Below are 17,783 nucleotides of genomic sequence, written 5' to 3'. Positions count from 1 at the left end.
TGTTGAGCACCTCCTCCTTCAGATATATAGCTGTGTGGATCTCTCAGATATCTAATGTGTTGTGTGAATGTCCTCTGTAGGCTTATGAGTGTCCTTTTTGTTGTATCATGGGAGGGTGAGATTCAAAGGGAAGAGCTCACTTTGCCATGATGCTGATGGCACCTTCCCCTCTTTAATCTATTTTGGGTTAATTTTTGTGTATGGTGTGAGGTCATTATCTACTTTCATTCTTTTGATGTTGCTATCCAGTTTTCCACACACCATTTATTAAAGAGATTTCCTTTCTCTGTTGTATATTCTTGTCTCCTTTGTTGTACATTGGCTGTCCACAGACATGCGGTTTTATTTCTAGTCACTCGATTCTGTTCCTTTGATGAGTGTGTCTGTTTTTCTGCAAGTACTGTGATATTTTGATGAATATAGCTTTGTAGTACAGTTTGAATTCAGGGAGCATGATTCCTCCAGGCTTCTTCTTTTGTCTTAGGATTGCTTTGGCTAAAGGACTGTTTCATTGTTCCATATAAATTTAAAGATTCTTTCTTCTATTTTTGTGAAAAATATTATTGGGATTCTAATTGGGATTGCAAGCAATCTGTAGATTGCTAGGTAATTCAGACATTGCAACTATATTAATTCTTCCAATCCATGAGTATGGAATGTCTTTCCATTTATTTACGTCTTCTTTGATTTCTTTTAATAATTTCTTATTATTTTACTGTACAGATCTTTTACCTGCTTGTATAAATTTATTTCTAGGTATCTTAGTCTTTTTGCAATTGTAAATGTGATTTTATTCTTGATTTCTCTTTCTGCTAGTTTGTTGTTAGTGTATATAAATGTAACTGATTTTTGTGTGTTCAGTTTTTACCCTGCAACTTCACTATATTTATGTATTATTTCTGATAATTTTTTGCTGGATTATTTAGGATTCCCTATATATAGAATCGTGTCATCTGCAAATAGTGATAGTTCTACATATTCATTTCTAATTGGATCCCTTTTATTTCTTTTTCTTGCCTAATTGCTGTGGCTAGGACTTCCAAAACTATGTTGAATAAGAGTGGTGAGAGTGGCCATCCTTGTCTTGTTCCTGTTCTTATTGGAATAGTTTTCTGATTTTTACCATTGTATATGATATGGGCTATGGATTTGTCATATTTGGTCTTTGCAACGTTGAGGTGCTTTCTTTCTATGCCCATTTTATGGAGAGTTTTTGCTGTCCAGACAAGCTAGGCAGCCAGCTGAAGGGGCAGATGGAATTAATACACAGAACACCGTCTATATAATAGACACAACACACTCTATATTATTTAATGGGACGGGGACCATCAGCCTCAAGGACTGAGGTGACATCCCTGTGATCACCACATATTTATTTGCAGGCCAAAAAGTACAAGCATAGCAGGAACTCATGCCAGCAGGAATGTGCAAGTCAAAGCTCAGCAGTTCTAATTTCCCCCCTTTCAATGTACCCCGGCCCTACACAAGGCCGTTCTCTGAGGGAGTATCCTAGGAACAAACAATCTGGCAAGTTATGCAGACGGCGTTCCATTCCTGCAAGGGCCCAGCATTCTTAAGCCCCTTGCCTTCATGTTTGATAAGATATTACCTTCCGGCCTTTGATTCCAAACCACAAACAATCTAACACAGTAATTTATGAGAATCAGCAAATTGCATATTTCTCAGTCACACATTTTGTAATTTGTTCTTGCTAAGCTTAAAGCCTTGCAATAATGTTGCTATGCTCTCCTGCAACAAGTTTTTTTTTATCATAAATGGATGTTGAATCTTGTCAAATGCTTTTTCTGCATATTTTGAGATGATTATACAATTTTTCTTCTTCAGTTTGTTAATCTGGTATATCATATTGATTGATTTGTGGATGTTGAGCTATCCTTGCATACCTGGAATAATTTCACTTTATTTGGAATATGGTATATGATCCTTTTAATATATTGTTGTATTCAACTTGCCAACATTTTCTTGTCATGATTTTTGCATCTATGTTCCTTGGTGTTAGCCTGTGATTTTCCTTTTTTTGTATTGTTTTTGTCTGGTTTTGGTGTCAAAGTAATGTTGGAATTGTAGAATGAGTTACAAACATCTTGTCCTCTCGAAATTTTTGAAGGTGCTTGAAAAGTGTTGTTATGAAATCTTTCAATGTTTGGTAGAATTCACCAGAGAAGCCATCTGATCCTACTCTTCCTTGAGAGGTTTTGATTACTGTTTTAATCTCTTCATTTGTGATTGATCTATTCAAAGTCTCTATTTCTTCTTGATTCAGTTTTGGGAGGTTATACAATTCTAAGAATTCTTCCATTGTTCTAGTTTATCCAATTTGTTGGTATATAGCTTTTCATAGTATTCTCTTATAATTCTTTGTATTTCTGAGTTGCCTGTTGTAATTTCTCCTCTTTTGTTTCTAATTTTATTTATTTGAGCCCTCTCTCTTTTTGTGCTTGGTGAGTCTAGCTAAAGGTTTGTCAATTTTATATTTTCAAAGAACTAGATTTTAGTTTATTTTTTTCTATTGTTTTTTAGTCTTTATTTGTTTTATTTATGCTCTGATTTGTATTATTTCCAACTATATATCCATTTTTGGTTTTGTTTGTTCTTCTTTCTCTAGTTCTTTTATGTGCACTGTTAGATTGTTTATTTGAGATTTTTCTTGTTTCTTGAGGTAGGCCTCTAGTGCAATAAACTTCCCTCTAAGTGCCACTATTTTTGTATCTCATAAATTTTATCATGTTGTATTTTCATTTTCATTTATCTCCAAGTATTTTTCGATGTCTCCTTTGATTTGTTCATTGACCCAACCATTGTTCAGTAGCATTTTGTTTAATATCCACTCATTTATGGCTTTTCCAGTTTTCTTCTTGTAGTTGATTTCTAGTTTTGTACTGTTGTGGTTAGAAAATATGCTTAGTATTATTTTGATCTACTTAAATTGGTTGAGACTTGTTTCTTGGTTTAATATCTGATCTTCTCTGGAGAATGTTCCATGCATGTTTGAAAAGAATGTGTATTCTGCAGTTGGGGATGGATAGTTCTGTACATATTTCCAAAGTCCATGTGGTCTAATGTGCCATTTAAGGCCAATATTTCCTTACTTATCTTCTCTTTGGATGATTAGTCCATTGATATGAGTAGAGTGTTAAAGTCCCCTGCTATTACTGTGTTACTATTTCTCCTTTTATGTTTGTTGATAATTGCTTATAAATATATTTAGGTGCTCCTGTGTTGGGTGCATAGATATTTATAACTGTTATATCTTCTTGTTAGATTGTTCCCTTTTTTATTATGTAGTGCCCTTCTTTGTCTCTTGTTATAGTTTTTGTTTTAAAGTCTATTTTGTTTTATATGAGTATTGCTGCCCAAGATTTCTTCTTATCACCATTTGCGTGGGCTCTCTTTTTCCATCCCTTCACTTTCAGTTTGTGAGTGTCTTTAAGTCTGAAATGTGTCTCTTGTATGCAGCATATATATGGGTCTTGTTTTTTATCCAATCAGCAACCTTATGTCTTTTGGATTTGAGCATTTATTTGATTAACATTTAATGCACCCATTGATAAGTACATACTTATTTCCATTTTGTTACTTTTTTCTGTGTGTTTTAGTAGTTCTCTGTTCTTTTCTTCTCTTGCTCTTTTTACTTGTGATTTTACAGCTGTATTTAGTATTATGTTTGACTTCCTTTCTCTTAATTTTTGTAGATTTATTATAGGTTTCTGGTTTTTGATTGCTGTCCGGTTCATATATAATAACCCATGTAAATATCAATCTATACTCTGTTGATAGACTCTTATGTTTGACCTCTTACTAAAAGCCCTTTTACTCCCCTCCCTGCAAATTTTATGTTTTGATATCATATTTAACCTTTTTTGCGTCTGTGTATCCTTTACCCTTTTATCATAGAAATAGATCATTTTAGTACTTTTTTCTTTTGACCTTGATATTAGCTTCATAAGTGGTTGATTTGCTACCTTCATTGTATATGTGCCTTCACTACTAATTTTTTCCTTGATAATTTTCTAATTCCTATTTGCAATCTTTTATTTTCCATTTACATAAGTCCCTTTAACATTTCTTGTAAGGCTGGTTTGTTGGTGACAAGCTTCTTTAGTTTTTTCTTGACTGGAAAACTCTTTATTTCTCTTTCCATTCTGAATGATAATCTGACCAGGTAGAATGTACTTGGCTGTAGGTATTTTTATTTCAGCACTTTGAATATATCATGCCACTCCCTTCTAACCTGTAAGGTTTCTGCTGAGAAGTCAGCTGATAGACTTATGGGGTTTCCTTTGTATGTTATTTGTTGCCTTTCTCTTGCAGTTCTTATAATTCTCTCTTTATCTTTAGTTCTTGACATTTTGGTTTTAATATGTCTTGGTGTGGGTCTCTTTGGGTTGATCTTGTTTGGGTTGATCTCTCTGTGCTTCCTGTACCTGGATGTCTGTTTTCTTCCTTTGATTAGGAAAGTTTTCAGCTATTATTTCTTCAAATAGGTTCTCTGCCCCTTTGTCTCTCTCTTCTTCTACTCAGAAAACTATAATACACAGGTTAGTATGCTTGATGTTGTCTCACAGATATCTTAGACTGTCCTCATTCTTTTTAATTCTTTTTGTTTTTATCTGTTCAGCTTGGTAATTTCCTCTACTTTTTTTGTCCAGCTCATTGATCCATTCTTCTATATCATCTACTCTGCTATTGAGTCCCTCAAGTGAATTTTCCATTTCCAGTATTGTATTCTCCATTTCTGATTGGTTCTTTTTTATATTTTGCAATTCTTCGTTGAAGTTCTCACTGTGTTAATCTATTCTTCTCTCAAGAACAGTGAGCATCCTTATGACTATTAGTTTGCACTCTTTATGAAGTATATTGTTTATCTCTATTTCATTTATTTCTTTTTTTGAGGATTTTTCCTGTTCACTTATTTGGAATATATTCCCTTGTCTCCTCATTTTGCCTATTTCTCTTTGTTCATATTTATGTATTAGATAGATTAGCTACATCTCCAAGAACTTGGAGCTATGGCCTTATGTAAGAGGTGCTTTATGAAGCCCACGAATGTGCTTCCTTCTCATCACCAGTTCCAATGTTCCAGGAGTCTCCTCTGCTTGGGATATGTGTGCCCTTATGTTTTGTTGGAGTTGGTCTTGTTGCAGGTGTGTCTTAGGCTATGCTGGCCCCCTGGCTGGATGATTGTAAGGCTTAGCTATGTGTGGCCACTATGATTACTTTAGTCACCTTATTGGGTGAGGTGAGCCCCAGCACAGTTGGCTGCAAGGTCTTCTAATACACAGTTACTACTGTTAAGTGAGTTGGGCCGGCAGTGTGGCTAGTTGCTAAGTACAGTGGCTCATAATTGCTGTAGGCCTCTGACCTGAAAGGCTGTTGTCAGCTTTCTCAGGATTACAGCTGGATGGGTCCAGTCACAGTCATGGAGCACACAATTGCTTTAGGCGTTGTAAGGTGTAGCAGATCTCCTATGTGGTTGTTTGAGAAGGCCAGTGGCAAAAATCTTCTGCAGCCAACAAACCCTGCCACACAACCATGGGCCCATCACACACTCTGTCAATGCAGTCCTGCTCTGTGCACATGTTCCACGCTACCAAAGTGGACACATCTTACCTGCTGCAGAGTTCCCAAACACCCTACCTGTGCAGGTCCACAAGTTCCAATGGTGTTTGCTGGTGGGCAGGGTGTGTCTGGAGGGTGGCTGTCTGCCCTGGGTGATCTGGATTAAATCAGTGCTCTAGTGGGTCAGGGAAATCCCTTTGCTAATAGGCCAGGGGAAGAAATCCATTAGCCTCTGCCAGTGTCTGTGACTGATGCTTGTATTATGTCACAATAACGGCTGCTGTTTGTGTCTCACTCCCTGAGAAGGTTGTCCTAAACACCTCCTGCCTCTCTGAGTTTGCTCAGTGATTATCAAGTGAGTCTCTCTTACTAAAGGACTGTACACTTTTCTTTCTGGTGATTTTGTTTTGGTCTCCAGAATGGGTTAATTTGTGCATGGGCCATTTAAGAGCAGGCTTTTCTCTCTCATATTCAATAGCTTTTGTTGGGGTATTCCTTCTTTGTTTTAATAGTCAGCAAAGCCAGGTATTATGACATTTGTCTTGGTTGTACTGAATTCAAAGGCTGCTTATTGTGACATAGATCTCCTGCTTAGATCCCCTGCTTCTCCAGGAAGATTTTCATACCTTATGATTGCCCCTGCCCATGAAATGTCACAGCTAGAATATAATATTTTCCTCAGTAGAAAGGTGTTTCTTCCTCTTCCACCTCAGTCTTGTCCCTTGTTATGGGGATTCTTTTTATCCAGCTTCCAGTTATCACTCAGAGGTTATTATTCCACAGGTTGTTGTATCCATGGGAGGAGGTGTGTTCAGAGTCCACCAGTGCTTCTGTCTTCCCAGCAATTTCTTTGTCATTGATTTTTGACAGTTTTATTATCATGTGTCTTGGAGAAGGCCTTCTTGTGTTGAGATAACTGGATGTTATACTCACTTGATGGATTTGTATATCCAGTTACTCCCTCAGGTTTGGGAAGTTCTCAGCTATTGGTTTTTTTATATATATAAGCTCTCTGATCCCTTCTCTCTCACTTCTTTTGGGATACCCATTGCCCTTATGTTGTCCCTTCTAATGGAGTCAGATAATTCTCATAGAATTTCTGCATTTTAAAAAGTGTTAATTTTCTTTCTCCTTCTACCTGCATCATTCCTAGTTTTCTATCTTCGAGCTCACCAGTTCTTTCTTCCATGTGATTTGCTTTATTTCCAATACTTTCTAATGCATTCTTTATCTCATTTTTTGTTTTTAAGGTCTAAAATTTTGACTTAGTTCTTTTTTAAAGTTTCAATCTCTTTGGTAAAGTGTTCCTTCCTTTCATTGATTTCATCCTTGACATCATTAAACTGTCTTTATGAGTTTTCCTGAAGTTCACTGAGTTTCTTCATGACAGCTATGTTGAATTATTTATCACTTAACATCACAATCTTCCATTGCTTTATGTTTGGTTTCTAGAGAATACTTTTCTGTAGCAAACACGTTTTTCATTTAGGTACAGTTTTGTTTTGATTCAAATTTTTCAATTTCTTTGAGATTAGAAGCCCTTCTTTTGCTTTTCAGTAGGTTGTGCCACAGTGATCAGTTTTGGTATCTCTTACCTGAGCTACCTCTGGCTATATTTGTGTACTGTCACTTTCCACCCTCCAGCTTCTCTATTAGGGGTCACATATGTACTCTCCTTACCACTGCTTGTATTTCGGGGGGCCACTGATACCTTGCTCTTCTTGGTGTCATTATGTGTGCTGGCTTTGCTGCTCAGGCACAGAAATGGCTGATGCCTCAGCCACGTCTGAGATCTCCTGAGAGGGAAGCTCCACCACATTGGTAGGGGGATGGGGAGGGTGAGGAAGGAGCCTGATACAAGCAGTACTGTCTCAGCTGTTGCCTGTTACCCTGTGGTCCTTGGCACCACTGCAGTTTGGATGCAGGAGAACCGTGCACACTTGCTGCTACCAGTCTCTGAGCTGAGGACAGGGGCTTGGGATAATGGGGATCCACATTCGTTGCTTCTCTGCTTCCTGTGGCCACTGATGCCTCTGCCCCTGGCTGGCTGGAGTCACACACACAACTCTGCTGCTGCCTATCATGTTTTCTGGGGTTGGAGTGGCTGGCTCAGCTGCCACAGCTGGGGAACTAACATCTCAGGCATTGCCTTTACTGCTCCCAATTTTGCCTATCTAAGTGCTCCAATTCACTGATCTCTGTATATACTAATCTGCGGATATTTCCAACATCGCAATGTTTTGTACAATGCAGATTTTGTTGAGTTATAGATGTTTTAATCACTGTAGATTGGAAGGGAGAGGCAAAAGTATTTTTAACTCCACCCTGATGATTATGTCCTCTGATTACTACAAATTCTTAACCTGGTATTATATGCTATATTTGTTTATTTGTTAGTTTTACCTGTTAGTTCCATGGGGGAAGGCACTATGCTTGATTGTTAATCACCGTACACATGCTACCCAATACAGCATTAGGGAGATAGCAGATGTTCACCAAATATATGCCAAATAAATTACTGAATTATATAAATGCCATAGCTTCCTTAAACACAGAGATATTATATTCTGGTGAGAAGGAGAGCACAAGGTAAATGCATTAACACAGTAGGTTTTGAAGAAAATGATGATACATTGTACCTACTGCAAGAATAAATAAGATCAATGAGATAAGATATTTTAGTATCTGAGCTGAGATAGAGAAAAAAAGAATAGCTCAACATAAAATCAAGAGGAAGAGCAGGGTACAAGAATGAAATGGGAGTAAATAAGAAGATGTATGGATATGACACTTTTTACTTTTACTTCTGCAACTGAAAGCTTTTTACATGTTATATTAATCTAGTCTATAAAATTGAAGTGTAGCGAATAGCTTGGGTGAGAAACCCTACTAGTAACTGCCTGCCTCTGTTCCTTGACTTCTCTTCTATGATATTGCACATGGGGTAATCCTCAATTACGTCCTGTCAGCAATAGAGACTAGATCTTTCTCAGACTGTCTTCACAAAAGCGTTGGATAGAAAGGGGCTAGAGAGATATGGATTCGAAGGTGCAAAACAATTGAGGGACTCCAGGAATAGTTTCCCTCCATGGTTAATTGATACTTACAGAAGATATTCCCATGTTATCTTCAGAAACACACTCCTTGAAATATCTCATTCCCCTCACCGTTGCCAACAAACTCCAAGAAAGCCCTTTGGGAATGTTTTCCTCAACGCATACAGCAAGTCTAATTGGCATCTTGAGTAATGGCTCCCAGAAGAGACTCAGGATGTTTTGTCTCAGTTGGACTCCCTAATGTCATATGTTTAATGACCTCTATTTACCTCAGCTCACATCATAAGTCCTCTGGGTTTGTGGGATGTTTTATTTACCTCAGATGCTGCTTCTCTGCCCCCATGTTTGGCTCATGTCTGGCCAAGTCTGTCATCATTCTAACCCCTAGGGTTCACAGTGAGGAAACATTCATGCAGTCAGGAAGGGGCTTATACTAAAAAACACCAGTGCTAGTGGCAAATTCTTATTTTGTTAACTAGGAAAGGAGGTGTAAAGTGAAGAAGAGCATGCCATGATTGATCTAAAATAGCAGAAATTCCAAAACAGATTTTCTCTTCACTCCAAACTCATTGATAATTAAGTTGGTATTAAGGGCAGCTTCTTAATCAGGTTGATTAATGGAAATTCTTGTTTCCCATGCTCTTTCCCATTTTGGAATGGAGAAGTGCCGCGGATAGATGTTTAGAGGTAGAAGAAACACGTGCATGATTCAGAGCCCCAGTAAGCAAAATTTAAAGAAGTTCAGTTACTTAATCTGTACCACCGTGCATGGAAGTAGTTCAAAATGTGAAAACACATTACAAGAGCATTAAAAAATTGCATGCACCCTTGCTCCTGATGATGCTCTTTTACTAGACATTTAGTATAAACAATGATGAGTCTGCACAACAATATCTTATGGGCAATCCCACCAGTATTGGAGATTTTCAGGGTTAGAGAAGGAAGTCTGATGAGCACCTTAGAAAAGACTTGTTTGGATGATCAGTAGACAATGTGTGAGTCTGTGTGAACATATCCTACCCTCTCAATTTCACTTCTATACTTGTTCTGCCCACAAGTCTCTGCAGAGTCAATTCTAGGTAAGGAAATATTTGGGCTTGAGGTGTCCAGAAAACCTTTATTAGAAACTAGGGTTCCCTCTGGCATTGTCAGCTTATTTCTCCATCCTTTAAGTCAGAGGGTGATATTGGTCAGTCCTTAAGGAAAGCTTCCTGAGAAGGCAGAGGAAAAAAGTCACCTAAATGTTATAAATCAGAATGGGAAATTATTAAGAAAGTTGCCTAAGGGAGGAAGAGAGACATGAATCAGATGATGGAAAAACTTGTGCTATGGAGATTTACAGAGAAAGATGGAAACTAATAAGGAAAGAGGGAAGTATAGGAATACTTTAGTGAAAGGCAAATGTGTGGATATCTTGACAGGGCTGGAGCAATCACTGTGAATATGGGAAACTGGGCCGTTTTTCAAAAGAAGCTGAGTTTGAAATAATAGTTTGAGGCGACAGCCAAAAAGATGATCCTAGGCTACATTAATATGGAAGAAGATAATACATGTGACTTCTTTCTTGTTGGTCAAATTATACTTTGAAGTGTTCTTCACTTTGAACAGTAAGTATATAATGTGGAATGCATGAAGATCTAGGGAGATGTTTAGGAGGAAAAATACAAAGAGGGATAGGGTAGATCTTTGGGGATTAATTTAGATTATTAGTTTTTTGAGTTGGGCTTTACTATGGAGTTCAAGCTCTCATTCTCATCAATATTCATGTGAGATATTGATAAAAGGCCAATTGGAAATTTCATTGATTAAATGTTATAATTCTAGTTTCATCAGTCTGATCCATAATTTGAAGGCTCTCAAGTATACCAGGACATATATCTTGTTTGTTTTAAAGTACATAACTGTGGGACTTTGTTATGTGTCAACATGGCACTCATATACATCTTCTAAACAATACTTAATCTCAAAATAAAGTCCATACCAAGTTATCCTTACACATAACATGATGCAATCATCCCATGTACAATCAAAAACATATAAAGCTTTTCTCAAGAATAGGATATAAATCACATCTACTCTTTCCCCGTAAGAGGATGCCAAATCCCTTTTTTGTGTTTAGGTGAAATTCATTCTACTTCTATCTGATTCATAGTCCCCATTTTATGTCCTATAACTTATACACTGAGATATAAGCATAACTATATTAATAGATATTATCTTATTAAGGGGATAACAGAGGGAAAAATAGTTAATATATATGTACAAAATATTCGTAACAGAAGAAAGAAAAGATGCCTGTTACTCTTACTTTTTTTTTTTTTTGCAGCTGTGTATGTGGCCATGGCTGTTTTTTCTAACTTCCTCTTTTCACTGCCCACTCCATATCCCCTTTGTCTGGAGTTGATCATGTTTCCTTGTCGGGTGGGATAACCCAAACCTTCATCCCTGAAGGACTGAGGCCGTTAACAGTCCTGAGTGAATTGGGTTGTTGCAGTTTCCCGGTGACTTTCATCACAGGACATGTGAGGATAGAATTGCACCCTAGAAAGTCTCCTGCCTTCAGACAAGCTCCTCCTATCACCATGGCATAATAGTAACTCAATTTCCCCTTGATAGTTAGGATCAGTCATGCCAGCCAGTATATAGTAACTTCCTTTGCTTGTTGATTCAGTGATATGAGGAGTCCATGTTGCTGAACCCATGTATCGCTTTCATCCTTGCTGCCATGGACACTTGGTTTGTGAGTCCATCATCATGTACAAGAGTGGCTGAGAATAAGTCCTAACTGACTTCCACAGAATGGGTTAGCACTTGGATAGGATAACTCATCCTCTGGACAACAGTAATGGGTACTTTGGCCTTGTTTTATATGAATATTTCATGTGATTTTCATTGTATGAGGGACACTGATATCATGTTAGGCAGTAGATATAATTCCTTATTAATGAGGAGAGGCTCTTGTTTGATGTTTGGCACCTAACAGAGCTTAAATATTCTGGAATTTCAAAGTATCATCTTGGTGAAGACAGATTTACAGTTCTTGTTATAAAAGGTTATTTCAATGATTTTAACTGTAGAATAATGAGAAACAGAAAAATTTTCTTCAAAAATTGCGCCATATATCAAAAGGTCTTATATTCAGGTTTGCAGTAAACCCAGGATTTCTGATATCACATTTCATCTCCACTTTCTGTCTCCACAGGTCCTGAGAAAGGGGAAATGTGGCAGAGGAGTCAGACCTCTCTGGCAGACTTCCTCTTTGAAAGGCTCTTTGACGACTCCTTCACTCACTTTTTTCTTTTCTCCTTGACGATGCTGGTTTCCCTCGTAGTGGTTAGTTTCAACACTCTCACCATGCTCCTCAAATATGCTGTGACCAGGCTTCATACACCCATACTTCCTGCTCAGCCAGATCTCCCTCATGGATCTGATTCGTGTCTCCACAACCATCCCCAAGATGGCTACAAACTACCTTTCTGGCAAGAAGCCTGTCTCCTTTATGGACTGTGAGAGTGAGCACTTCGTCTATTTGTCTGTGGGTGGTGCTGAATGTCTTCTCATAGGTCTCATGCCCTGTGACCACTATCTTGCCATCTATCATCCAATGTGTTACACTGTACTCATGAAAAGAAGGGTGAGACAGATGATGGCTGTCATGTCATGGTTGGGAGCATTCATAAATTCCCTAATTAACATGGTGAGCTTAATGCACTTCTGTTTTCATGGGCCTCAAAAAATCCAACACTTTTCTTATGTTTTCAGCTGTTATGAAGTTGGTATGTGGAGATATCACTGTTTATGAGACCACAGTGTACATCACCAGCATCCTGTTTATCCTCCAACCCATCTTCCTGGTTTCTACATTCTATGCCTTCATCCTTCACAGTGTTCAGCTGGGGGTAAAAGAAATGCCTTTACCACTTGTAGTTATCACCTCACTGTGGTTTCCCTCTTGTTTGGTTCCTGCATACTCTCATGTATGAGGCCCAGGTCCAAGTGTACCTCATTGCAAAACAAAGTTGGTTCTGTGTTCTATAGCACAATTACTCCCACACTGAATCCTTTGATTTTTACTTTCATGAATAAGGATGTGGCAAAGGCTCTGAGGATAGTGCTCAGGAGAGATATTAGCACCCAAAGACAGAAACTTCATTTGCCCTGATTATGAGAGTGGAATGGGATAAGCTCCCTAAATTGATCTGGGTAAACCCCTAAGAGTTTTCAAGGGTCCAAATCCCTGAATACTACTGCAAAAATGAAATGGTCAACACAGAATTCCAGTATTTTAACTCAGTCGCAGGCATCTAAGCACTATAGAGTACTATCTTATGCCATTTGAGCTGCTATTCCAAAAATACCATAGACTGGGTGGCAAAAACAACAAACATGCATATTTCACACTTCTTGATACTGAAAATTCCTAGATCAACCCTTGAACATGCTAGACTCTCTCTAATTTCCTTTTAATATCTTTAAATGTAAACCTGCCAAAATGTGCTTCCCTGATGACCATATCCAAAGGAACACCCTCCATTCTCTGTCCCCTGCTTCCAATTTGTAACACTATTCTCCATGATTTTGCATGATGTGATGTTATGTTATGTTATATGTATTGTCTCTTTGACTAGAGTGTAATCTCCCTGAGGGCAAGGACTTGACTTTGTGTACTATTGCCTCACCCAGAGTCAAGAAAAGAGCCTGACATGAAATAAGTGCTCAGTAACTGTTTGTCGCATGGATTAATAAATGAAAGGAGCCTCAATTGCTTTGCTATCCATGATAACATTAATTTTATTTAATTCAGAGATGGGAAAATATAAAAATGAATAATATTGTGGATGACTTTGTAAGACTCATTTGTGTCAGATAGCCAGAAATTAATCCCAAGCAAATGCAGTGGCCTGACATCTCAGTGAAGCCTCTTGGAGTCTAGTGGTCTGAGGGATGCCAAAGTGAGGGGCAAATTTCTATATCTTGCTTCCCCTATTAGTTAAAAAAAGTCATGAAGTCCTGGAACCATCTTACGAAGAACAACACATAAGTTTTGAGAGCAAAGTTGTGCTTTCTAAGACAAGCAAGTATTTTCTTTCTGAGAAATAGGTTTTTGGCATTGTATAACAAGAACCACCCGTCCTGAGTTGAGTGTCATCTTACCCACCGAGCCCTAAGGTTGGATTCTGTAATGTTCCAATATCAGGTAGAATAAACCATACCTGGGTTGTTTCTGAAGGCACAAGAGTGATTCATAAACAGCTAGCTCACAATCCAAGTTAAAGACAGGTGGTTGTTCTGCTACCTCTCCCACTCTACACACACAACAATGTCCTTGTCATGAATCTTATAAGATTATTTGAGAATGAAACAATCTCAGCCAAGTTTATGGATGATTATTTGTGTAATTTGAGCATCTTCCAAAAGTAAATAACATAGTATTCTAGGGGATCCACTTGAAAAGAGATATTACGCTACATTATTGTAATCATTCTATACATATCCTGGATATATCCTGGTTTACAAATATTTTATCTCATTCCATATCTTGTCTTTTCAGCCTGTTGATTGTGTCCTTTGATGAACAGAGCTTTTAAAATTCTGATGTAGTCCAATTTATCTATTTTCATTCTTTTGTCTATGCTTTTTGTGTCATATCCAAGAAGTCATCAGCAAACCCAATGTCATGAAGCTTTCGCCTTATGTTTTCTCCTAAAAGGTTTATAAGTTTAGCTCTTACATTTGTTTTTTTGATACATTTTTAGTTAACTCTTGTACATGTTCTCTGCACAGTAGTGGTCCAACTTTACTCCATTCCCAGTAGGAAGCAAAAAGAATAAAATATTTAGGAATTAAGCTAACCAAGGAACTGAAAGATTTGTGCACAGAAAATGAAAAAACACTGCTTAAAGAAATTAAGGACATGTAAACAAATGAAAAGATATTCTGGATCCATGGATTGGAAGAGTTACTATTGTTACATCATCCATAACACCCAAAGTGACCTACAGATTCAATGCAACCTCTATCAAAATCCCAATAGCATTTTATTCAGAAAAACCTATCCTAAAATTCATATGGAATCAAGGGATTTCAAATAGCCAAAACAAACCTGAAAATGAATAAAAATTGAGCACTCAAATTTGCCGATTTCAAGACTTAGTAGAATGCTAAGTAATCAAAATAATGTGGCGCTGGCTTAAAAACAGGCATATCGACCAATGGAGTTGAAGAGAGAACCCAGAAATAAAACTTCACATATATGGTTAAATGATTTTCAACAAGAACGCCAAGATCATTTAGTAGGGAAAGGACATTTTTTTCAATAAATGGTGCTGGGAAAATCAGATATGAAAAAGAATGAAATCGGATCCTTACCTTACACTATATACAACAGTTAACTGGGAATGTATCAAAACCTAAATGTGGGAACTAAGTTTATAACTCTCTTAGAAGAAATCATTGGGGAACAGGTTTATGACATTGGATTTTCCCAGTGATTTCTTGGATATGACAGGAGAACCTAGGCAACAAAAGTAAACATATATAAATTGGACTACATCAAAAATTTAATAGTTCTGTTCATCACAGTATGCAATTAGTAGAGTGAGAAGACGACCTATGGAATAAAATTTGTAAGCCATGTGCTTTTTAAGGGGCTAATATCCAGAATATATAAATAATGACTACAACTCAGCAACAATAAAACAACCTGATTAAAAAATGGGCAAAGGACATGAATAGACATTTCTCCAAACAAATTGTACAAATGGCCAACAAGCACATGAAAAGATGCTCAACGTCACTAATCGTTAGGGATATGGTTAGGAAAAATCAACTCAAATTGGATTAAAGACTTGAAAGTAAGACCTGAAACCAGAAAACTTTTAAATGAAAACATAAGGAGTAATCTCCTTGACATTGGGTTTGGCAGTCATTTTTTGGATTTGACACCAAAAGCAAAGGCACAAGAAGCAAAAATAAAAAAGTGGGACAACATCAGAATGAAAAGCATCTGCACGTCAAGGAAAACCATCAATAAAATGAAAAGGCAACCTACAGAATTGGAGAAAATATTTTCACATCGTATATCTGATGAGGGGTTAATACCCAAAATATATAAAGAACTCATATAACTCAATAGCAAAAAACTCAAAATGATCTGATTTAAAAAATAGATAGAAGATCTTGATAGACATTTTTCTAGAGAAGACATACAGATGGCCAAAAGGGACGTGGAAAGATGCTCAGCATCAGTAATCACCAGGGAAATGCAAATCAAAAACAAAATGAGATACCAGCTCAAGCATCTCAGAATGGTTATTATTAAAAAGACAAGACATAGCAAGTGTTGGAGAGGATGTGGAGAAAAGTGAACTCTTGTGCATTATTGGTGGAAATGTAAATTGGTACAGCCAATATTGAAGACAGTATGGAGGTTCCTAAAAAACTAAAAATAGAATTATCGTATGATTCGGCAATTTCACTCCTGGGTATATATTTAAAGGAAGTAAATCACTGTCTTGGAAAGTTATCTGTATCCCCATGTTCCTTGCAGCATTACTTAGAATAGCCAAGACATGGAAGCAACTTAAGTGCCCATCTATGGACAAATTGGTAAAGAAAATGTGTTATTTATAACAATGGAATATTAATGTACCATAAAAAAGAAGGAAATCCCTCCATTTGTTATAACATGGATGGACCTTGAGGGTATTATGAGAAGTGAAATGTCAGTCAAAGCAACACAAATACTGTATGATTTCACTTACATGTGGAATCTAAAATAATTAAATACAAAGATACAAAAACTGGATTAGTTGTTGTCAGAGGAAGGGGGTGCAGTGGGGGAAATGGGTGAATATGGCCAAAAGGTCAAAACTTCTAGTTGTAAGATAAGTTCTGGGATGTAATGTACAGCATGGTGACTATAGTTAACAATACTATATTGTGTGTGTGTGTGTGTGTGTGTATATATATATATATGTATATTAAATATATATATTAACTCTAATATTGTATATAGATTTATTATATATTATATTATATAGTACATAATATATCTATATAATATATATATAGCTCTAATACATATATTAGTTATTTCTTTTTTTCAATTATTTTACTGAAGTCATAATGCTTATAATGCCGTGTAATTTCAGGTGTACATTGTTATTTATCAATTTCTGTATAGACTTCAACATGCTCCCCACTGATAGTCTAATTTTAATGTCACCATACATATGTGTTCCTTTACCTCTTTCGTCCATTCCCCCAATCACCTTATCCTCTGGCAATCACTAATCTGTTCTCTTTATCCATGTGTTTGTTTATCTTCCACATAAGAATGAAATCATGAGGTTTGTCTTCCTCTGCCTGGCCTAAGTCACTTAACATCATACCCTCAAGGTCCAGTCATGTTGTTGCAAATGGGACAATTTTGTCTTTTTTATGGCTGAGTAGTATTCCATTGTGTGTGTGTGTTTGTGTGTGTGTATGTGTATATATGTATATGTATACACACACACACACACATATATATATATATCTCACATCTTGTTCATCCATTCATCAGTTGAAGGGCACTTGGGTTGCTTCCATGTCTTGGTTATTATGAATAATGCTCCAGTGAATAAAGGGGTGCATAAATCTCTTTGAATTGTTGATTCAAATTCTTTGGATGAGTACCCAGTAGTAGGATAGCTGGACCACATGGTATTTCTATTTTTAGTTTCAGAACTCTCCAGACTACTCTCCATAATGGCTATACCAGTTTGCATTCCCACCAGCAGTGTATGAGGGCTCCCTTTTTTCCACATCCTCCCCAACACTTATTTCTTGTTTTTTTTCAGAATAGCCATTCTGACAGGTGTGAGGTGATATATCACAGTTTTGATTTGTATTTCCCTAATAACTAGTGATCTTGAAAATCTTTTCATGTGCCTATTAGCCATGTGTATATCTTCTTTGGAAATATGTTAGCTCATATCCTCTGCCTATTTTTTTGATCAGGTTGTTTGTTTTTTGTTGTAGAGTTGTATTAGTTCTTTAAATATTTTTGAGATTAACCCCTTGTTGAATATATGATTTGCAAATATTTTCTCCCAGTTGGTGGGTTTTCTTCTCATTTTGTTTGTGGTTTCCTTTGCGATACAG

The 17,783-nt window shown here is 37.0% G+C and overlaps 1 long non-coding RNA gene and 1 pseudogene across 1 annotated transcript in view; one reads left to right on the top strand and one right to left on the bottom strand.

Moving 5' to 3' along the window:
- The window catches only part of LOC138917092 (uncharacterized), a 37,318-nt gene extending 31,476 nt beyond the window's left edge, over positions 1-5,842 (bottom strand). Inside the window, exon 1 of the long non-coding RNA XR_011424580.1 lies at positions 5,659-5,842. This is a non-coding gene — a long non-coding RNA (uncharacterized lncRNA). The remainder of the gene's footprint in view (positions 1-5,658) is intronic.
- OR2AE3P (olfactory receptor family 2 subfamily AE member 3, pseudogene) lies at positions 11,856-12,795 on the top strand (annotated as a pseudogene).

This window comes from Equus caballus, chromosome 13, assembly GCF_041296265.1.
Source record: "Equus caballus isolate H_3958 breed thoroughbred chromosome 13, TB-T2T, whole genome shotgun sequence".
NCBI classification, from domain to species: domain Eukaryota; kingdom Metazoa; phylum Chordata; class Mammalia; order Perissodactyla; family Equidae; genus Equus; species Equus caballus.
Note: the sequence above shows the minus strand (reverse complement) of the source record. Positions and strands in the feature narration are given on the sequence as shown.